The sequence below is a fragment of the Tamandua tetradactyla genome, chromosome 4, assembly GCF_023851605.1.
Source record: "Tamandua tetradactyla isolate mTamTet1 chromosome 4, mTamTet1.pri, whole genome shotgun sequence".
NCBI classification, from domain to species: domain Eukaryota; kingdom Metazoa; phylum Chordata; class Mammalia; order Pilosa; family Myrmecophagidae; genus Tamandua; species Tamandua tetradactyla.
Window position 1 is genome coordinate 1,495,516 of NC_135330.1, and position 22,088 is coordinate 1,517,603.

The 22,088-nt window shown below is 45.3% G+C and overlaps 5 non-coding genes across 5 annotated transcripts; 4 read left to right on the forward strand and 1 right to left on the reverse strand.

Annotated features, from left to right (window-relative positions):
* Positions 1–72, forward strand: TRNAE-CUC (transfer RNA glutamic acid (anticodon CUC)). The gene has a single exon. It is a non-coding gene; the product is annotated as a tRNA-Glu (tRNA).
* A 5,315-nt stretch (positions 73–5,387) lies between these two features.
* Positions 5,388–5,459, forward strand: TRNAG-UCC (transfer RNA glycine (anticodon UCC)). Its single transcript has one exon. It is a non-coding gene; the product is annotated as a tRNA-Gly (tRNA).
* Positions 5,460–6,099: 640 nt separating this feature from the next.
* Positions 6,100–6,171, forward strand: TRNAH-GUG (transfer RNA histidin (anticodon GUG)). The gene has a single exon. It is a non-coding gene; the product is annotated as a tRNA-His (tRNA).
* Positions 6,172–6,827: 656 nt separating this feature from the next.
* TRNAK-CUU (transfer RNA lysine (anticodon CUU)) lies at positions 6,828–6,900 on the forward strand. The gene has a single exon. It is a non-coding gene; the product is annotated as a tRNA-Lys (tRNA).
* Positions 6,901–20,887: 13,987 nt separating this feature from the next.
* On the reverse strand, positions 20,888–20,961 carry TRNAN-GUU (transfer RNA asparagine (anticodon GUU)). The gene has a single exon. It is a non-coding gene; the product is annotated as a tRNA-Asn (tRNA).
* Positions 20,962–22,088: the final 1,127 nt, after the last annotated feature.

Here is a 22,088-nt window from a genome sequence, read left to right on the forward strand (position 1 = left end):
TCCCTGGTGGTCTAGTGGTTAGGATTCGGCGCTCTCACCGCCGCGGCCCGGGTTCGATTCCCGGTCAGGGAACACTGTATATTTTATTTTTTTTTGTTTTTTTAATTCTTCTGCCCTCTAACGGTCATTCACTTTAATGCTTGATTCTGTTTCTTATAATCTTTTCTTCCAACCACCAAAAACTCAAGACATTTAGAAAAATATAAAGAAAAGAAAAAAAAAAAAAACTTGCACAGGATTCTCCCACCTGAAAGGAGATATTGCCCATATTTTAAAGCTTCAACTTGTGTGTAAGGACAAAGGGGGAGATGTTTATTTGGTGCAAAATTTTTATTTTGGGTACTACATTTTCTACTTTAACTTGTATGGTCAGTTTAATTAACACCATAAGTACGTGGAATTTTGAATAGAGCAAGAGATTGTGGGTTTTTCCAGGTTAATGTGATACCCTGATAAATCCCAGAGTGATCTGGGCAGTGAGTAAAGAAGTATTTGCAAAGTCCCCATTGAGGGAATGAGGAGAAAGGGGGGAAACATTCAACTTCCTCATTTGGAGAATTTCTGATATTTTCACAAGCAGTGGGGACAACCAAATCAATACGCCAAACTCTCAATCTTAGGGTTCGCTCATGTGAGACTTATCCCTGAAACGGATATGCTAAGCCTACCTAAAATTAGACCTTAGAGTCACCCCCAGAAAACCTCTTTTATTGATCAGATGTGGTCTCTCTCAGCCAACACTGCAGGTGAACTCACTGCCCTCCCCCCTATATGAGACATGACTCCCAGGGGTGTAAATCTGCCTGTCAATGTAGGACAGAAATCCTGGGATGAGTTTGGGACCTGGCATCAAGAGATTGAGAAAACCTTCTTGACCAAAAGGGGGAAGAGAGAAATGAGACAAAATGAAATGTCAGTGGCTGAGAGATTTCAAACAGAGTCAAGAGGTAATCCTGGAGGTTATTCTTATGCATTATATAGATAATTCTTTTTAGTTGATGGTGTATTGGAGTGGCTGCAGGGAAGTAACTGAATTAGAGCTGTGTTCCAGTAGCCCTGCTTCTTTTTTTAAAAATTTATTAATTAAAAAAATAAACAAAATAAAACAACATACATAATCAATAATTCACAATATCATCACTTAGTTGCATATTCACCATTTTTTAGAACATTTGCATTAATTCAGAAAAGGAAATAAAAAGACAATAGAAAAAGAAATTAAACGAACATAGGGAAGAGAAAAAAAAAAGATTATACCTACCATACCCCTTACCCCTTGCTTTCATTGCTTACTAGCATTTAAACTAAATTTATTTTAGCATTTGTTCCCCCTATTATTTATTTTTATTCCATATGTTCTACTCCTTTGTTGACAAGGTAGATAAAAGGAGCATCAGACACAAGGTTTTCACAATCACACAGTCACATTGTGACAGCTATATCACTATTCAATCATCCTCAAGAAACATGGCTACTGGAACACAGCTCTACATTTTCAGGCAGTTCCCTCCAGCCTCTCCATTACATCTTGAATAACAAGGTGATATCTACTCAGTGCATAAGAATAACCTCCAGGATAACCTCTCGACTCTGTTTGGAATCTCTCAGCCATTGACACTGTCTTGTTTCCCTCTTCACTCTTTTGGTTCAGAAGATTTTCTCAATCCCTTGATGCTGAGTCTCCGTTCGTTCTGAGATCTTTGTCCCACGTTGCCAGGAAGGTCCACACCCCTGGGAGTCATGTCCCACGTAGAGAGGGGTAGGGTGGTGAGTTTGCTTGCTGTGTTGGCTGGAGAGAGGGGCCACATCTGAGCAACAAAAGAGGCTCTCTTGGGGGTGACTATTAGGCCTAAATTTTAAGTAGATTTGACCTATTCTTTGTGGGGTTTAGTTTCATATGAACAAACCCCAAGACTGGGGGGCTCAGCCTATAGCTTTGGTTGTCCACACTGCTTGTGAGAATATCAAGAATTCAACTTGGGGAAGTTGAATTTCTCCCTGTTCTCACCACTCCCCGAAGGGGGCTTTGCAGATACTTTTCCACTCACTGATTGAATCACTCTGGGATTTATCGGGGCATCACTCTGGACAAAGCAGCAAAATATAGCCCTGCTTCTTGATGATGATTGCATAATGATATAGCTTTTACAATGTGACTGTGTGATTGTGAAAACCTTGTGTCTAATGCTCCTTTTATCTAAGGTATGGACAGATGAGTAAAAAATATGGATAAAAAATAAATAATAAGGGGAAACAAAGGTTAAAATAAATCAGGTAGATGGAAACACTAGTGGTCAATGGGAGGGAGGGGTAAGGCGGATGGTATGCATGAATTTTTTATTTTTTTTTGGTGATGCAAATGTTAAAAAAATTTATCATGGTGATGAATGTGATGTGATGATATCATAAGCCATTTATTGTAAACCATGTATGGAATGTTTGTATGTTAAGAATGTTTGTAAGTTAAGTGTTATCAATAAAAATATTTTTAAAAAAGAATTAAAAAAAGATTCTATCACCCAGTTGTTAACATACAACTTTTTGAAATAAAATGAAATTATGTTATACATAAAAATTTTACTACCAGGCAACTTTTACCTGAAATTATGTTATATGTACCATTTTACTACCAGGTAACATTTACCTTAATATGTTTCCAACATTTCTCAGTGGAAATAAATATTTTTCAGCAACATAATATTTTATTTCCATTTAATTATTTAAGTTTTGAAAAGGTAACATACGGCCAGTATTCAAATATGCAAAGGAGTAAAACTAATAAATGTGATTTCCTCCTCTACAATCTAGTTTCCCTCTAATGAAGCATTCAATATTGTTAAGTTTTTAAAGTATAATGTCAGAAGTACTTTACGCAAATGCAAGAAAATACGTACATATAAGAATATGCATGTATTTATTTAAATATGCTCCACACTTGCACAAATGGTAGCAATCAATATACACTTTCCTGCACTTTCCCTTTTCACTTAATGACAGATTTTATTAATGGCTCCAGATTAGCCTATTAAGAACTTCTTCATTCTTTCTTATGCATTCCATTGAATGGATATTCCATAATTAATTTAACTGGCACCCTATGGCCCGATGTTTAAGTTTATTTCTTACCTTTTGCTGCTATAAATAATGCTGCCATAAATAATCCTATACACATATCATTTTGCATGTGTGTGGGATAAAGTCCCAAGAATTGAAATGCTGGTTCAAAAGATATGAGCATTTGTGAAAAGTACTAATTTGCCTTCCGTAGAGTTCATGCTAATTTATACTTCTGCCAGCAATATACAAAGCAAATATGATTTGAAAAAAAATCTCCAGTAATTTTTCATGAAAATGGATTTAATCAATCCTATACCTGGGCATTTAGGTTGTTTCCCCTCCCAAATCACAGTTTTACAAATAACACTTTGATGAACATCTGTCTCTATCCCTGGATATTTCTTGAGGATAAATACCTAGAAGTGGGATTACTACCACATAATATATATCAGATGAGTTAAATAATTAAATGCGAGAATCGAAAGTATAAAAAAATTTTAGAAGAAAACATTAGCGGATAATTACCTAACTTGTGACTGAAGAAGGACTTTTCAAGATAAAGGCAAGGTTCCTGACTGAAAGGGGGAAAGGAATTGTAACAAAATCAGGTATCAGAGGCTGTGAGAGTTAAATAGAGTCAAGGGGCTATTCTGGAGGCTGCTCTCACACGAGCTCCAGCAAGATATCGCTATTTACCAGGTGTGTTAGTTAGATTCCGTTGTCAACTTGGCCAGGTGAGCATACCTAGTCTTGTTGCTGGAACACAAGCCAATGGTAGGTGAATCTCATCTGTTGCCAATTACATCTGCAGTCGGCTAGGAGGCGTGTCTGCTGCAATGAGTGACATTTGACTTAATTGGCTGGTGCTTAAATGAGAGAACGCAACGTAGCACAGCCAAGCAGCTCGGCATTCCTCATCTCAGCACTCGCAGCTCAGCCCAGGCCTTTGGAGATGCAGAAAGAAGTCACCCCGGGGAAAGTTGTTGGAACCCAGGGGCCTGGAGAGAAGACCAGCAGAGACCATCCTGTGCCTTCCACATAAGAAAGAACCTCGGTGGAAAGTTAGCTGCCTTTCCTCTGAAGAACCAACAAAATAAATCCCCTTTTATTAAAAGCCAATCCGTCTCTGGTGTGTTGCATTCCGGCAGCTAGCAAACTAGAACACCAGGGTTTGCCAAATCCCAACCCAAGCCATTCCTGTTAACCCTGAAGAACACCTAGGGCTGTATCTGACATTCTGCAAAAGTTCCAGGCACGAGGGTAACTTTCCAGAAACCTACAACCTCCAGATGGGTCCCTGGACCAGATAAACCCTGAAACCCAGAGGGCCCAGCCTCTCCAGAATATCAGCTAGTTCCATCTCCCTACCTCGTATTAGTGACAGACCCTTCCCACATGAAACAGTTAGAATGGCCATAGCCAAATACTCCCATAGAGTGGGAGAAAAATCAAAGGTGGTGGTGGAGTTATACAGAGAAGGTAGGGTTTAACAAGTGAGTATGACTGCTGATAAAGTATATTATTATTTTCTTTAGTCTCCAGTGTCTTGGAGCAATTAGAAGGTAAAACCTAAAATCGTGGTACTGTAACCCATACCAAAGCCTGAAATTCTGTTATTATAGATTACAAATTATCACAGGGTACTTTGAAATGTATTGCTTTATTGTATATATATTATTTTTCACAAAGAAATATAAAAAAGACAAAGACAAGACAAAAATCATAAAGGATAGAACTGATAGATTTAGACTACATAAAAACTGAAAAATTCTGTCCATCTAAAAATCCTGTAAATAATATTAAAATGCAAACGACTACTGGTATAAGCCAGCAGGGAAAACATAAATGCCCAATATAAAGACAGGCAAAGAACACAATTTAGTAAGGAAAAACTATTACCCAAACTGGTAAGGTCATAAAAAATGATCTCAATAATAGCAGGAATGAAACAAATGCACATTTAAAATGAGACTACTTATTTCTATCCTGCACATTGGCAAAGATGAAAAGGATGGCGATATCCAGTTACCTAGTAATTTTATTGTCTGGTGAAAATTGATACCTCGCCCCATAGCAATATGGCAACACGTATCCAGCGTTTTAAAATGTGCACATCTCTTCAGCTGCACTCTTACTTCACGCATCTCTCTCAAACGTGTTGGCTTGTCTGTTGGATTTCAGAAACCCTTTCCAATACCGACTGAAAAAACTACAGATGACTTTTCTGAAATCGGTGAAACAGCAGGAAACTGCAGCAGAATCTCTGCTGGCATCCCGGGAAATTCCTGAGCAGCAGCGAGAGGTGGTTTCCCTCTGTGCTCCCCGGGCGGGCGTTGGTGGTATAGTGGTGAGCATAGCTGCCTTCCAAGCAGTTGACCCGGGTTCGATTCCCGGCCAACGCATCCTCTGCAGTTTTGCTTTTAGTTCCTCAACTTTTAAACTTGAACACTTTTAAGTTTTCCCGCGCGGCACCCGAGGGTCCGTGTGGAGTCCTGCTGCGGAGCAGCGCGCCTGAAGCTGTTCCTGATCGCGGGCTGGGGGTCCGGGAGCCCTGTCCCGGCCAGTGACCAACAACCTCGGAGCGGCCCTTGGGAACGTGTCGGTACCTGGCACCATTCGTTCTCCCGGGTCAGCGGGGTGAGGCGGCCATCCCAAGGCCTGCCCTTGCCGAGGCGCAACAGCCGCCCGCAGGGGAGAAGCGGCCCTCCAGGAAGGGTTCTCCGCGGCTCCAGCCGCTGGCCCCCGCCGTTCGGGTGCAAGGGAGCAGGAACGTCCCCAGAACGCATGCAGCCCCGGGCGAAGGGGAAATAGGTGCCGTGGAGGACCGGTCACAGCCGCCACCAGCCCTGCCTCAGGCCAGGGTTTAGGGTCTCAGAGGCAGGTTGGCTGTCACGGCCTGTAGTGACCGAGAGCGCTGCGCTCGGGAAGCTGACCGGAGAGCAGTGGGGAGGTCGAGCCATAGCGCGGGAGGTGACGTCAGCAGGCCGCACAGCCTCACAGGACGTTGCGTGCAGCCCTGCCGCTCGCGAGTGGCCGTGGCACGCCGTGATCGTATAGTGGTCAGTACTCTGCGTTGTGGCCGCAGCAACCTCGGTTCGAATCCGAGTCACGGCAGGACTCTGCTCTCTTTTTAGGAGCTCCACCTGTGCTGGGGGCCACCCCGGCTGCGGAGCTGGGGGAGGGTCGGTGGCTTTCCGGGTGCCTCTCCGGCCAGGCGGGCCTGGAGAGGGTCCGCGGACGGCCGGGCGCGGCGGGGCTGCACGCTGCTGTCCTGCTCCCATGGCCTGAGGCCCACCGGCCTTAAATCTCCTGTGGCCTTCGCACGTGATCAACACGGTCTTCACCGGGGTCACGTAAAGTTTTATTTCAAAATTTGGGGCCCAATGAATAAAAATGGGCTGGGTTTTGCAGTGGCGCGCCCCTGTCGTCACCCCTCCCGCCTAGGGTCCAGCTGCGAGAAGGCACGGGAAGAAGGCGGCCTGCCCCCGCCCCGCGCGGCCCCACCCGGCGTAGCCCCGCCCCGCCCGGCGTAGCCCCGCCCCGCTCCTCAGCCTCGGGTCAGCGGCTGCCACAGGGCCGGCGCCCAGAGGGAGCTGCGGGAACACCAGCGTTTCCAGACTGGAAGTTTCGAGATTTTCGTGTCCTGGCGCACCCGCCGACCCTCAGGCCTCGGCCCCTCCCCGGGACTCGGTTCCGGCCGGGAGGAGGTGGGGGCGGCCTTCCCGCCCTGCACAGCGAGAACAGAGCAGGCAGCCGCCTGCCCTCGCAGTGCCCGGCTAGCTCAGTCGGTAGAGCATGAGACTCTTAATCTCAGGGTCGTGGGTTCGAGCCCCACGTTGGGCGCTCGCTTTTTCTTCCCCCTTCCAGACACGCGGCGCGGCAGGTTCCTCGGCCGTCTGCGGGCGCCTGTTCTTTTAGACCTGCGGCCCGGCTCCGGGAGCTGCTGTCCCCAGCGCGGGGAGGGCAGGAGAGCCTGAGGCGGGTCCCGGCGGGCGGGGGCGGGGGCCGGGGCGGGGGCGGGGGCCGGGGCGGGGGCCGGGGCGGGGGCACCGGCGGGCCCGCGTCCCGGTCGGGCGAGCGGCCCCGGAGACCTCGCGCCGCAGCCTGTCGCTGTCCCCGCGCCCGCCGGCGGCTGCGCCCCGCCCCTGGGTCTCCCGCATTGACAGCGGCACGTTTTGCGTCTGAGAAAACCTGACAGCTAAAACCTGGGAACCGATTGTCGTTTTTATTTCCTTCTGTGAACAAGGTTAGAACTGTCCACGCGCGTGATTCTTTTGTTTTTGTCTGGTCTGAGCCGCCTGCTCGCCCCTGGCCCCGGCCGCTGGCTGCTCCCTCACTGCGCGCGAGGAGCGGTGCCGTGGTCACCCCCGAGGCCCCCGTGGCCCCGGGAGGCCCCGAGCGTGGTGGGCAGGGGCGGCCCTTCTCCTTAAGCGGCGGCTGCAGCGGCCACGGGCTTCATCAGAACACCATGCGTTGTGTCTTGTTCACACTCGGCAACGTGAGTCTAAAGTTTAAATGGAAAAATAACAAGCAGCAATATCCAGAAAAATTCCCAAAAGAAAAAGGACTAATACTATCAAATATTCAAGTGCTACACATTATGATCATTAGAACAATAAGATACAGTGTTGGAATACGTAGAGATAAATGGGACACAGAGTTCAGAAATAGACCAATGTACATAAAGAAATGTAATATATTAGAAAGAAAAACAAAGAATTTTAACAAATGGCTTTTGGATAATTAGGTAGCTGTCTGGGAAAAAATAATGGTCGGTGAGTACCATACCATCTATACAAGGGTAAATTCTAATTTGATCAAGAATTTAAAGAATAAAAAATGAAGAACATAAAACTTTTTGTAGAAACTATGGAACACTTGTTTTATTACCTTGGTATGCATGTGGAAATGGCTGTTCTAACTAGAATATGAAACTCAGAAGCTCTGAAAGAAAATATTGAGTATGACTACATAAATCAAATGAGCTCTGTATAAGCATTGAGACCAAAGACAAGCGGTAATTTGGAAAAATATTTACAATTTGCATCATATGCAAAAGGATACTTTCCCTATTCATAGAATTACAGATCAACAAGAAATAAACCAACAACCCAATACAAAAGGGCAAACATAAAAACAGTAAACAGAAAAGAGAATATAAATGCCCATTACTCATATAAAAAAATACTCAGCCTTGCTATTATATAAGTAATGCAATTTAAAACTATAATAAATTAACCTTCTTACCTAAATGGCAACCGTTTTTAAAATTTACTAACACATTATGTTAGAGAAGGTTTGGAGAAACAGGTATTCTTATGCATTAGTAATGAGAGGGTTGGTAATTATAAGGTGATGTTGACAACATCAGAATTTTAAATAAACGTCTTTTATCTTAGCAGTCCACATCTAGAAATGTATCCTAAAGATATAGCTACATATGTATGAGATGAAATATGCACAAGGCTACTCATGGAGCAGTTTTTCTGTTTATAGCAAAATATTGTAAACTGCCTAAATATCCATCAATTTGGGATCTGATGAAATAAATGACAATACAGTAAAATACAGCTCAGCTAGCTGTAAAGGAGAATGAGGATGCCTCTTATATTCTAATATGGTACTCTGTGATAGGTTGAAAAATGGTCATAATATATATTCTACAGCCTCTCCCATCAAGAGGTGCAGCCTATTTCTCCACCCTTGGAATCTGGGATTGGCTATATGACTTGCTTTAGCCAAGTCTTGGAACTTTAGCAAACCTGACACAGGCAGAGACTTGAAAAATGTTTGCGCGTTAGGGTTTACCCCTTGTGCTGGTTTGAAAGGAAGTATACCCCCTAAGAAAAGCCATGTTTTAATATAAATCCCATTTCATAAAGGTAGAATAACCTCTATTCAATACTGTATGTTTGAAACTGTAATGAGATTATCTCCCTGGATGATGTGATTTAGTCAAGAGTGGTTGTTAAACTGGATTAGGGGATGACATGTCTCCACCCATTTGAGTGGGTCTTGATTAGTTTCTGTTCTAGTTTGCTAGCTGCTGGAATGCAATATACCAGAAACGGAATGGCTTTTAAAAGGGGAAATTTAATGAGTTGCTAGTTTACAGATCTAAGGCCGAGAAAATGTCCCAATTAAAACAAGTCTATAGAAATGTCCAATCAAAGGCATCCAGGGAAAGATGCCTTGGTTCAAGAAGGCCGATGAAGTTCAGGGTTTCTCTCTCATCTGGAAAGGCACATGGCGAACGCAGTCAGGGCTTCTCTCTCGGCTGGAGAGGCACATGGCAGACACGGCGTCATCTGCTAGCTTACTCTCCTGGCTTCCTATTTCATGAAGCTCCCCGGGAAGTATTTTCCTTCTTCATCTCCAAAGGTCACTGGCTGGTGGACTCTCTGTTTCGTGGTGCTGCAGCATTCTTTGCCCTCTCTGAGTCTCTCTGAATCTCTCATTCTCCAAAATGTTTCCTCTTTTATAGGACTTCAGAAACTAATCAAGACCCACTCAAATGGGTGGAGACATGTCATCCCCTAATCCAGTTTAACAACCATTCTTAACTAAATCACATCAACCAGGGAGATGATCCAATCACAGTTTCAAACATACAGTGTTGAATAGAGATTATTCTACCCTATGAAATGGGACTTATATTAAAACATGGCTTTTCTTAGGGGGCACACTTCCTTTCAAACCAGCACAGTTTCTGAAGTCCTATAAAAGGAGAATGAGAGATTCAAGGAGAGCAGAATGACGTAGCCATGAGATGCCGAGAGTCCACGAGCCAGCAACCTTTGCAGATGAAGAAGGAAAACGCCTCCCGGGGAGCTTCATGAAACTGGAAGCCAGGAGAGAAAGCTAGCAGATGATGCCATATTTGCCATGTGCCCTTCCAGCCAAGAGAGAAACCCTGACTGTGTTCACCATGTGCCTTCTCACTTGAGAGAGAAACCCTGAACTTCATCAGCCTTCTTGAACCAAGGTATCTTTCCCTGGATGCCTTTGATTGGACTTTTCTATAGACTTGTTTTAATTCTCGGCCTTAGAACTGTAAACTAGCAACTCATTAAATTCCCCTTGTTAAAAGCCATTCCGTTTCTGGTATATTGCATTCTGTCAGCTAGCAAACTAGAACAGATTTTGGTACCAGGAGTGGGGTGCTGCTGCTGCAGTTTGCAAATACCAAAGATGTTGGAATGGCTTTTTAAATGGATAAAGGGAAGAATCTTGAGGAGTTGTGAGAAGCTTGATAGAGAAGGCCTGGAATGCTTTGAAGAGACTGTTGGTAGAAATGTAGACTCTGAAGATACCTCTGATGAGGCCTTAGACAGAAATGAGGCACGTGTTATTGCAAACTGGAAGGAAGGCAATCCTTGTTTTAAAATGGCAGATAATCTGGCAAAGTTGACAAATGGTATTGGCTGGAAGGCAGATTTTAAAACCATGAACTTGGATATTTAGCAGACGAGATCTCCAAATTAAATGTCGAAAGTGCAGCCTGGTTTCTCCTAAAAGCTTATAGTGAAATGTGACAGGAGAGAGATAAGCTGAGAACTGAACTCTTGAGTAAAAAGAAACCAGAAATTGATGTCCTGGAAAATTCTGGGCCTACAGAAAGGGAGACTCCAGAATATAGTGCCCTGAGTGTGGATTTAACCAAATGTGGAACCAGCCAGCCATTTCAGAGAAAGTCAGGATCGGACATGGAGTTATCCAGGAAAGATTTGTGGAAACTCCTTATGTCTGATGGGCATGACCCAAGGCTACTGCATAGAAAGCCAACGAGAGTGCTGTGGGACCTGTATAAACAGAGCCGCTGCCAGTTGGACTGGGGGGTTCAGAGAAGGGACACATTGGAGGAAAAATAACTTCAGAGGCAAAACCATGGAGGCTGAGGTCTGAAGTCAAGAAGCCTCGGGCCAGGAGAGTGGACCCACCCAAGCACGTGGAGAGGGTGAGTTTGCCCCAAAGGCAGAGGGTGGGCCTTCTACCTCGGTGCAGTGGGAGAGTCATGCCGCCTCAGGTCTTGGAGAAGGTGAAGCACATTCCTTGGGGTTTGGGGAGAGCCTGGCTGCCACCACATGGAGGGGTTGAGCGTGTACCCTGGAGATGGCAGAGAGCCTGGGTGTGGCCCCAATACTTGGAGAGGGTGGAGCCTAGAAAAAGGTGGTCTCCCCAATGTCCCCCAAGGTTGCATTCAGAGAGAGGCAGGCATAGGCATTTGGATAGGGTGGGACTGCCACTTTCTAAAGCCCTGAGGATAAATGACTCTCAGACTTTGAAATCTAATGAACTTTGCCCTGCAGGTTTTTGAAACTGTATGGGTCCGGTGACCCCTGTGTTCCTTCCTCCCTATGGAAATGTGTATATGAATCCTATGAATGTTCCTCCTTTATATGTTGGCAGCAAATAACTTGTTGTGAGTTTTCAAAGGTCCAGAGCAAATGGAGAGAATTTTGCCTTAAGACAGACCATGCCTGTAACTGACTTGATGAGATTTTATACTGTCTCTAGTTTTGTACTTCATTGTATTGCTACTGAAAGGTTTAAGGTTTCTGATATCAATATCAGAAATAACAATATGAAGTTAATGTATTTTGTATATGGGAAAAACATGTCTTTTTTAGGGGCCAGAGGGTGGAATGTGCTGGTTTGAAAGGAAGTATGCCCCCTAAGAAAAGCCATGTTTTAATATAAATCCCATTTCATAAAGGTAGAATAACCTCTATTCAATGCTGTATGTTTGAAACTGTAATGAGATTATCTCCCTGGATGATGTGATTTAGTCAAGAGTGGTTGTTAAACTGGATTAGGGGATGACATGTCTCCACCCATTTGAGTGGGTCTTGATTAGTTTCTGAAGTCCTATAAAAGGAGAATGAGAGATTCAGGGAGAGCAGAACGACGTAGCCATGAGATGCCGAGAGTCCACGAGCCAGCAACCTTTGGAGATGAAGAAGGAAAACGCCTCCCGGGGAGCTTCATGAAACTGGAAGCCAGGAGAGAAAGCTAGCAGATGATGCCATATTTGCCATGTGCCCTTCCAGCCAAGAGAGAAACCCTGACTGTGTTCACCATGTGCCTTCTCACTTGAGAGAGAAACCCTGAACTTCATCAGCCTTCTTGAACCAAGGTATCTTTCCCTGGATGCCTTTGATTGGACTTTTCTATAGACTTGTTTTAATTCTCGGCCTTAGAACTGTAAACTAGCAACTCATTAAATTCCCCTTGTTAAAAGCCATTCCGTTTCTGGTATATTGCATTCTGGCAGCTAGCAAACTAGAACAGTCCTTTATGGCATACTTGGAATCCTAAAACCATAATCTAGATACTCCAAGCTAGTCTGTTGAAGAGACCACAGGAAGAAAGAGATGTGTCCATCCATCCTAGCTGTTCCGGCCAATCAGGCGAGACCCTAAACGTGTGTGTAGCCCATTGTAGACGTCGAGCTCCAAACCAATCAGCCCAGATCAGAAGAACTTCCAAGCCAACCCGCTGAATCATTAAAGAATAACAAATTTTTGTTATTACTAACCACTAAATTTGGGATAGTTTGTTATGCAGCAAAAGCTAATTTGTACACTAATTGAAGATTCCAAAGTGAGGAATAATCTTATAATATGCCATCGTTTGAGTCAAAAAGTGGTGGTGGTTGTGAGAAATAAATATACATCTTTAATGTCTTCATAAACATCTCTGGAAATAGAGGTAAAATAAATGCCAGGAATATAAATTCCCACATTAAAAGTGGATGAAATGGATCCACACCAAGACACATCATCATGAAATTTCAAGACAGTGGGGACAAATAAAGGACCTTATAAGATTTGGGGAAAGGGCTATGGGAGAACTGTTTAATACAAGTAACGAAGAATCAGAATAGTACCTGTCTTCAGTACAGTATTGATGCCCTCCAGTCACCTAGCAGGAGCAAACCCATAATCAAACAAATTTGGATTTATTGGCTCATTGCAACAAAGACAGCACGCACTGAGGGTCACTGTGGAGCAACGCTAGTTGAAAGAATTGGAGCAGGGCTAAATAAATAATTAGTAAGGAAACAACAGTCACTCATAGTAGCTGGAAAGCAAGATGTTTGATCATTTTTGTGCTTCAGACAGTGTCTTTGTGTTTGTGCTCAGATATGATTATGCAGTAGACTTGTTTTTGTCTTGCTTCATCATGGTCAAAGAATGGCTGATATTGGTGTTTGCTTTGGTTTGCTAAAGTGGACAAAACGCATTATGTCAGAAGTGGACTGGCTTTGACAATGGGGATTTATGACCTTACAAGTTTAGTTCTGAGGCCATGAAAAATATCCAAATTAAGGCATCAACTGGAGACGCTCTGTCCGAAGACCAACTGCCGGTGATTCTCAGCTCCTGTGTCACATGGCCAGAGGTGACCTCTGCCTGTCTCTCTTCGCTGGGTTCTGCTTCTGGCTTCTGTGGCTTCCTCTCCGCTTCTGAGGGTGTGTCCTTGTAGCCGAGCTTCTTTGGGGCTTTTTCCTTGAGCTTCTTTGTCTGTTTCTCTTTCTTAGCTTCTGTCTCTCTTAGCCTCTCTGGACTTTTTCTGTCTTCTGGCCTCTTAAAAAGGGCTCCAGGAAGAGGATTGAGATCCATCTTGAATGAGGTAAGTGCGTTAGTTTGAAATTGTTAGGTACCCCAGAAAAGCCACGTTTTTCTAATCCAATCTTTGGGTGCAGTCCTATTTGTGTGCTGACTTCTTGATTAGGTTGTTTCCATGGAGATGTGACCCCACCCATTTAAGGTGGGTCTGATTAGCTTACTAGAGTCCTTTAAAGGGAGACATTTTGGAGAAGCTCATACACAGCTGCTTGGAGAGCCAGCACCGGAGCTGAGAGAGCCATTTTGAAATGACCCAGGAGAGAAGGGAGCAGACATGACCACACACCTTCCCATGTGGCAGAAAACCCCCAATGCAATCGGCCTTCCTTGAGTGAAGATAGCTTCTTGTTGATGTCTTAATGTGGACGTTTTCACTGCCTTAGAACTTAGCAAAATCCCTTTATAAAAACCAATCCATATTATCAACAAAACAGAAAATGACAAGTGCTGGAGAGGATGCGGAGAAAGAGGCACACTTATCCACTGTTGGTGGGAATGTCAAATGGTGCAACCGCTGTGGAAGGCAGTTTGGCGGTTCCTCAAAAAGCTGAATATAGAATTGCCATACGACCCAGCAATACCATTGCTAGGTATCTACTCAAAGGACTTAAGGGCAAAGACACAAACGGACATTTGCACACCAATGTTTATAGCAGCGTTATTTACAATTGCAAAGAGATGGAAACAGCCAAAATGTCCATCAACAGAAGAATGGTTAAACAAACTGTGGTATATACATACGATGGAATATTATGCAGCTTTAAGACAAGATAAACTTATGAACCATGTAATAACATGGATGGACCTAGAGAATATTATGCTGAGTGAATCCAGCCAAAAACTAAAGGACAAATACTGTATGGTCCCACTGATGTGAACGGACATTCGAGAATAAACTTGAAATATGTCATTGGTAACAGAGTTCAGCAGGAGTTAGAAACAGGGTAAGACAATGGGTAATTGAAGCTGAAGGGATACAGACTGTGCAACAGGACTAGATACAAAAACTAAAAAATGGACAGCACAATAATACCTAATTGTAAAGTAATCATGTTAAAACACTGAATGAAGCTGCATCTGAGCTATAGGGTTTTTTTTGTTTTTGTTTGCTTGTTTGTTTGTTGTTGTTGTTTTTTACTATTATTACTACTTTATTTCTTTTCTTTATATTAACATTTTATATCTTTTTCTGTTGTGTTGCTAGTTCTTCTAAACCGATGCAAATGTACTAAGAAACGATGATCATGCATCTATGTGATGATGTTAAGAATTACTGAGTGCATATGTAGAACGGTATGATTTCTAAATGTTGTGTTAATTTCTTTTTTTTTTCTTTCCGTTAATAAAAAAATAAAAAAAAATAAAAAAAAAACCAATCCATTTATGATATATTGCATTGTAGAGCTTTAGCAAACCAAAACGATGGGTCACACCTCAACTGAAATAACCTAATCAGGGGTCCCCCCCGCTACACTACACTAGACAAACATGTACAGGAATGAATGAAAAGACCATGATCTTTTCTGGGGTACAAACAGCGTCAAACTTCCACAGTGTTCTGAGAACATTTTTATTTTTAATGAGAGCTTGGCCTGACTGCTCGAGCCAGACCAGCTCTGAGCTGACGGTCATCAAGGGCTATATTTTTCTTTCTCAACAGCAAAGCTAGAAGAGGACACAATGGAGCAATACCTTAAAAAATCTGAGGGAAAGTTATTTTGAACCTAAAATTTTTCATTTGAACTCTCAATTAAGCATAGGGGTACAATAGACATTTTCAGACATGCAATATTTCAAAAAATTGTTCTTGGACAACCTTTCTAGAGAAAATATTAGAAAGTATGCACCTTCAAAAGGTAGAAGTGAATGAAGAAAGAAGTCTCAAGATCCATGAGGCAGGGGATCTAAGAAAGAGAGGCAATGGAAATCCTAAGATGGTGGAGAAGCAATGGGAGATATTGCTGTAGGGAACTCTGAAGATCAGTACTTCAGATTGCAGGCAGGTAGGAATGGGCCAGGAGAGATTTTTTTTTACAAACTGAAGGTGGATTTCAGTGCATGAGAAGAGTTGTATAGAACTGAGGGGGTGGGGTGGGGTTGGTTGTAATTCAGTAATAAATATAAGGAAAATTAAGCAAGTGGGAAAATAAGATAATTTTTACTACCAGTGGAAAAAATATTGTGCAGGAAGTAATCACATTAAATTATGTCTCCTCCATTAATAGATTTTTTAATTATTTAGTTTTTATTGCTATATTTTATATTCACTGCGGTTTGGCCCAACCGCTAAACTGTCGGGGACCCTCTACTCCTCAGCTTCTCACTGCTTGCTAGATGACACTGCCGCACGCAGAAAAGGGGCTCGAGCCGGGGGTCTGGGTCCAAGGGGCGCGCGCAGGAGACCTTGCTGCGGGTCTAAAGGACTGGAGGCCGAGCCAATTAAGGCATGAAGCGAGGTAGCTTTATTGTTGGTAGACGCTTATGCCAGGGCCGCCAGTAGCTAAAGACCATGAGGCTCAGCGAGCCCTGGATTATATACAGTTTGAGGAGAGGCGGAGTTAGGGCGTGGCCTCCAGGGGAGGGTAGCCAATCACACAGGGAGGACGGATGAGTGACTGTGACCATAGAGATGCTGTTCCTGAGTGTACCCATAGCAGAGGATGTTGGGTAGGTGGAGGACTAAGGAGAAGGCCAATAGGGTTAGAGAGACAAGGCTGCATCATCTCTAGTCCCCGGTGAGGCTTGTAATTCAGAGGTCTAGAAGAACCGGACGTGCCAAAATGGCGAGGGAGGGAGAGAAAGAGACTAAGCCACCAGGCCAAGAATAAAATTATGCCACAATTCCTCTCTTTTTCTTTTTTAAAGAACACACTTGTGTTGCAAGTGGCGGGCATGAACCTTTGCTGGGAGGGGCAGTGATAAGATTCCCCTTGTGTGCAAGGCTCAGGGTTTCAGGGGAAGGGTATGTGCTGAGCCGACCCTTATGCAAATCTCATGTGCCCCAGAAAAGCCAGAGGAGGTCTGTTAGAGTGACCCTCTTCTGCGATTCTTGTGTCGCACCCAGCGGTGCCCATCTGGTGGACCCAGATGCACGTACTCTGGTAACATGCAGCCCCCGTGGGGGAGTGTGAGGAATGTGGGCAGGCGATGACTGTTACAGCCTAGGGGAAGCAGGAGAGACTAGTCCTCCACTGTCCCCAGCCCGAGGGTGATCAGTCCTCAGGTGAGGCTAAGCCTGCGAGTCAAACCTGGGCTTGTCTGCGTTCCTCCATAGAACAGTCCGGGCGAGAAGGCTGAACATAACAGCAGAAGAACCGGACGTGCCAAAATGGCGAGGGAGGGAGAGAAAGAGACTAAGCCACCAGGCCAAGAATAAAATTATGCCACAATTCACATACCATGTAATCATCCAAAGTGTACAATCAGTGGGTCACAATATTATCATATAGTTGTGCATTTATCATTACAATCAACTTTTTGTGAAAAATAGCATATATACAAAAAAGCAATAAATTTCAAAGCATAGCATAACAATTAGTTGTAGAACAGATTTCAGAGCTTGGTATGGGTTACAATTCCACAGTTTTAGGTTTTTGCTTCTAGCTGCTCTAAGATACTGGAGACTAAAAGAGATATCAGTTTAATGATTCAGCAATCATACTTGTTTGATAAATCCTACCTTCTCTGTAATACTCCACCGTCACCTTTGATCTTTCTCCCACTCTTTAGGGGTATTTGGGCTATGCCCATTCTACTTTTTCATGTTGGAGGGGGCTGTCGATAATATAGGACAGGGAGATGGAACTAGCTGATGTTCTGGAGAGGCTGGGCCCTCTAGGTTTCAGGACTTACCTGGTCCAGGGACCCATCTGGAGATTGTAGGTGTCTGGAAAGTTACCCTAGTGCATGGAACCTTTGTAGAATCTTATATAATGCCTGTTCTAGTTTGCAAGCTGCCGGAATGCAACAGACCAGAAACTGAATGGCTTTTAAAAGGGGGAATTTAATAAGTTGCTAGTTTATAGTTCTAGGGTTGAGAAAATGTCCCATTGAAACAAATCAATAGGAATATCCAATCTAAGGCATCCAAGGAAGGATACCTTGGTTCAAGAAGGCTGATGAAGTTCAGGGTTTCTCTGTCATCTGGAAGGGCACATGGTGAACACGGCGTCATCTGCTAGCTTTCTCTACTGGCTTCCTGTTTCATGAAGTGACCTGGGAGACATTTTCCTTCTTCATCTCTAAAGGTCGCTGGCTGGTGGACTCTCTGCTTCTCATGACTATGTCATTCTTTGCTCTCTCAGAATCTCTCTCATTCTCCAAAATGTTTCCTCTTTTATAGGATTCCAGTAAACTAATCAAGACCCAACCGAATGGGTGGAGTCACGTCTCCACCTAATCCAGTTTAACAACCACTCTTGATTGAGTCACATCTCCAGGGAGACAATCTAATTGCAGTTTCCAACATACATTACTGAATAGGGATTAGAAGAAACGACTGCCTTTACAAAATAGGATTAGGATTAAAGCACGGCTTTTCTAGGGTACATAAATCCTTTCAAACCAGCACAATGCCCTAAGTATTCTTTAGGATTGGCAGGAATGGTTTTGGTTGGAGGTTGGCAAATTATGATAGGTAGCAATGTCTAACTGAAGCTTACATAAGAGTGACCTCCAGAGTAGCCTCTTCACTTATTTGAACTCTCTGAGCCACTGATGCCTTATTTGTTGCACTTCATTTCCCCCTTTTGGTGAGGATGGCATTGTTGATCCCACAGTACCAGGGCCAGATTCATCCCTGGGAGTCATCTCCCACGCCGTCAGAGAGACTTTCACCCCTGGATGTTGTGTCCCATGTAGGGGGTAAGGTGATGATTTCACTTACAGAGTTGGGCTTAGAGAGACTGAGGCCACATCTGAGCAACGACAGAGGTCCTCCAGAAGTAACTCTTAGGCATGCCTATAGGTAGGCTAAGCTTCTCCGCTACCTACATAAGCTTCCCAAGAGTCAGCCTCAGGATCGAGGGTTGGGTGTTCCCAATGTTTGACACAGCATCAGGCATTTCTCAGTGGTAAAGGTCAATAGTTCCATCATTAATAGAGGTTTTATATTTAAAATAATCATTGTTCTCAGCAAAATTATGATACAAGTATTTAGGGAAGATGGGAGAATGGGCCATATGTGTGTGTGTGTGTGTGTGTGTGTGTGCACGCGCGCGCGCATTGGGGGTGACTGAAGTTAGAGTGTATAAAAGAGGGACTATATGAACCCTATCGTGGACGATGGACACAGTGCGTGTAAGAGTATACTTTCATGAGTTATAACGAGGGCAGGACACTAATACCAGGTGTCAATAATAGGGTGGTACATGAGGAAAAAAGGGCACCTAACGGATAAGTTTACAGTTAGCTCCCTAACTAACGGTGACAGTTAATAGTACTATTTTAATAATTTTTCATCAATTGTAACAAAGGTAACTACTGTTAAAAAATAGTAAAATTACAAAAAAGTGCCGTCATCAATTGTAACAAACGTTCCACCCCAACGCAAGTGCTGGTGGCGGGGTGGTGTATGGAAATCCTGTATTTTTGGCATGAGTGTTCTGCAAACCCACAACTTCCCTTAATAAGAAAACACTTTTTTAAGAGGAAGTGTATCAACGTAGAAAATCAAGAATTAACAGTATTTATTTCAGAGACAGGAGCTAAATAACCAGTCATTAGTTCAAAGAGTTTCAGCTAGTCACTTCGGGGAGCAGGAGACCGGGAGGGGTCTGCGGACTTGATTTCCTCGCAAGCTTTGTAGGAATGTTTAGCTGTGTAAGCGATGTGCACGTATAAACTTGGAAAAATACAGACTAAATAAAATAATTTTTTTTTTTTTATTACTATGCTGCCTGCTTTCCCAGCATTTCACCAGGTTGTGGTCTTTGGACCTTTGTGGGTGCCCATCCCCCACGGGCGGAGCCTGGAACCCAGGCTGTTCGGGCAGCAGGCGCCCGGTGCACCCCGGAACCAGAGGGGAGGGCGGCGGGGAGCGGCGGGGGGTCCCCCGAGCCCCACGGACCCCGGGGTCTGATGGAGCACGAGGCTTCCTGCCGGTCCCCGGAGCATGGGTGCGCCCCGGCCGCGCTCATCGCGCTGTCCTCCCCGGGGCGCGGGGTGCGGGGTGCGGGTCCGCGGAGCTGGGGCAGGAGGCGCCGCTGTCTGAGTCGCTCGCAGCCCACACGCGAAGGGCTGGCCTTGGCCTTGCTGCGGCTGTGTGCTTGGCACGTGTGCTTTTTTAGCCATCAACATTCTTAAACTTTTTATGTAGCTTCTGAGTTGTTCATCATTTTTAGGAAAGCGGTTCCCTAAAAGACTAAAATTTTTATTAGGCCTACTCTTTTTTTTTTTTTTTTAGGAATTTGAAGATGTTTATGTTATTCTTTCTACCTTTCTGTAAATGTACATTTTTTAAAATAAAAAGTTGGGAATTAAAAATAACAACAACAACAAAAAATCATTTTACCGAAGAAAATACTTCATATTTCTTTATACAATTATACATTGATATTATATCGTTACACTTTATAGAAAGCATTCCTATTGAACCTATGTTCTCAATCTGAAACTACCTGATAAACACTATTTATGCATCATTTCTTCATCTTGAATATAAATCAAAATAGATCAATGCCTATTTGATAGTAGAGATGATTGGATGCCAGCTTTATGAGTTACTATTTCAATTCGGTTAAAATGCTTAATAATTTCTTCTTTGTCTAGAATAGTCTGTGCTAAATTCAATGTAGCATCTTGAAATCCAGGATTTAAAACTAATGCCTTGTGATATCCTCCAAAGCCTCCCCAAAACATCCCAGCATCAGGCCTCGGCTGCAACACGGAGCTTCAGGAGCGGGTTCGGTTTCCCCGGCAGACGCGCAGCCACCCTGCAGGACCACGCGCCCTGCTGTCACACGCAGGCGCCGGATCCTCAGGGCTGCGTTTGCAGAACATGGAATTTGAGTCTGATCGGCCTCAAGATTAAACTACCAAGTCACAAGCGACAGGAGAGGGAAAGGACCAGGCGGATGCATTCAGCAGCTCCAATAGGATTGGGGCCTTGGCCCGCGCATTTGGGGGTCTGGGTTTCCGCCCACGAGACCGTAACCGACACCCCAAAGCTGCTTTCAAGGACCTCGCGAGAGTAAAACGCACGTCCCTGGGTGGGATCGAACCACCAACCTTTCGGTTAACAGCCGAACGCGCTAACCGATTGCGCCACAGAGACCCGAGAGCCTGCCCATGTCAGTTCATTTCCTGGTGCCACCAGCTGCTCCTGGGTCGTGGCCGCACCGGAGGACGGTCGCTGCTCGGGCCAGTGGGGCGCGGGGCGCTGAAGACCAGAGCCGTGGCCCGGGCACTGCCGCGCGCCCTCCTCGAGCGCGAGGAGGCTGGGGGGACGCCTTCGGCGCTGGCCGCCACCACCCCAACCGGCCCAGGCTGGCCGAAGGCCGCAGTCCCCTGGCAGGAGCCGTCATTTCCCGTGCTGCGCTCGCCGCGCTCCGCCGCGCACCCGCCGCGCTCCGCCGCGCACCTACCGGGTTCCACCGCGCTCTACCGCGCACCCGCCGCGCAGCCGGTCGCCGGGAGCAGGCGTGGTGGCCGGTGGGGCCCAGTGAATGTCGGCGACTGGAGGCGTGCGTCCCGCAGGGCCCCCCGGAGGGCTTCAGGCTCTTAGCCCTGCGAGGAGTCACGGATTCTCCAAGGCGGGTGTCCCCTTCACTCCGGGGCCGGTCAGGGGCGGCGCCCAGCTCCCCGCCCAGCTGCCGGCCCTTGGCCGGGGCGTTGGGCCCTGGGAGGCAGAGACCCGCACAAAACGCCTGGAGGTTGAACACCTCGGACCCGCGCCGTCCAGGGCTTCGCCGGAACACCTGGAGCCCCACGACGGCTGCAGCGCCTTTGTCCACCCCCCGACCCCCCACTGAGCGCGGCGGTCCCCCAACCCCGAGGGACGGGCGCCGTTTCCTTTTAATTTTAAACTTTTTTTTTTTTTATCTTGGAATACTTTCAAATGCACAGACAGGAAAATAACACAAACCCCATACACTGAACTTCGACGTGTACCCAGATTGCGAGATCCACCAATTTTAACATTTTGCCACAATTTCTGTATCGTTCCGTGTGGGGTCATCAGCCCACCCGCTTTCTTTCCGTCCGTGTGTCCGGCTTTTAATTTCGAGGCCTCGAGCGCGGCCGGCGGCCGGGCGGGTCACTGGGTCTCCGGACGCGGCGCCGCAGCCCGGGCGGCCCGGAGGGTCTTTCCGCGCGTCACCCGCTCCAGGAACCACCGCCTTCCCTGTGTGGCTGGAGAAAACGATGTCTGATGGCTTCAAATCCCTTGGCCCAAGATTTCTT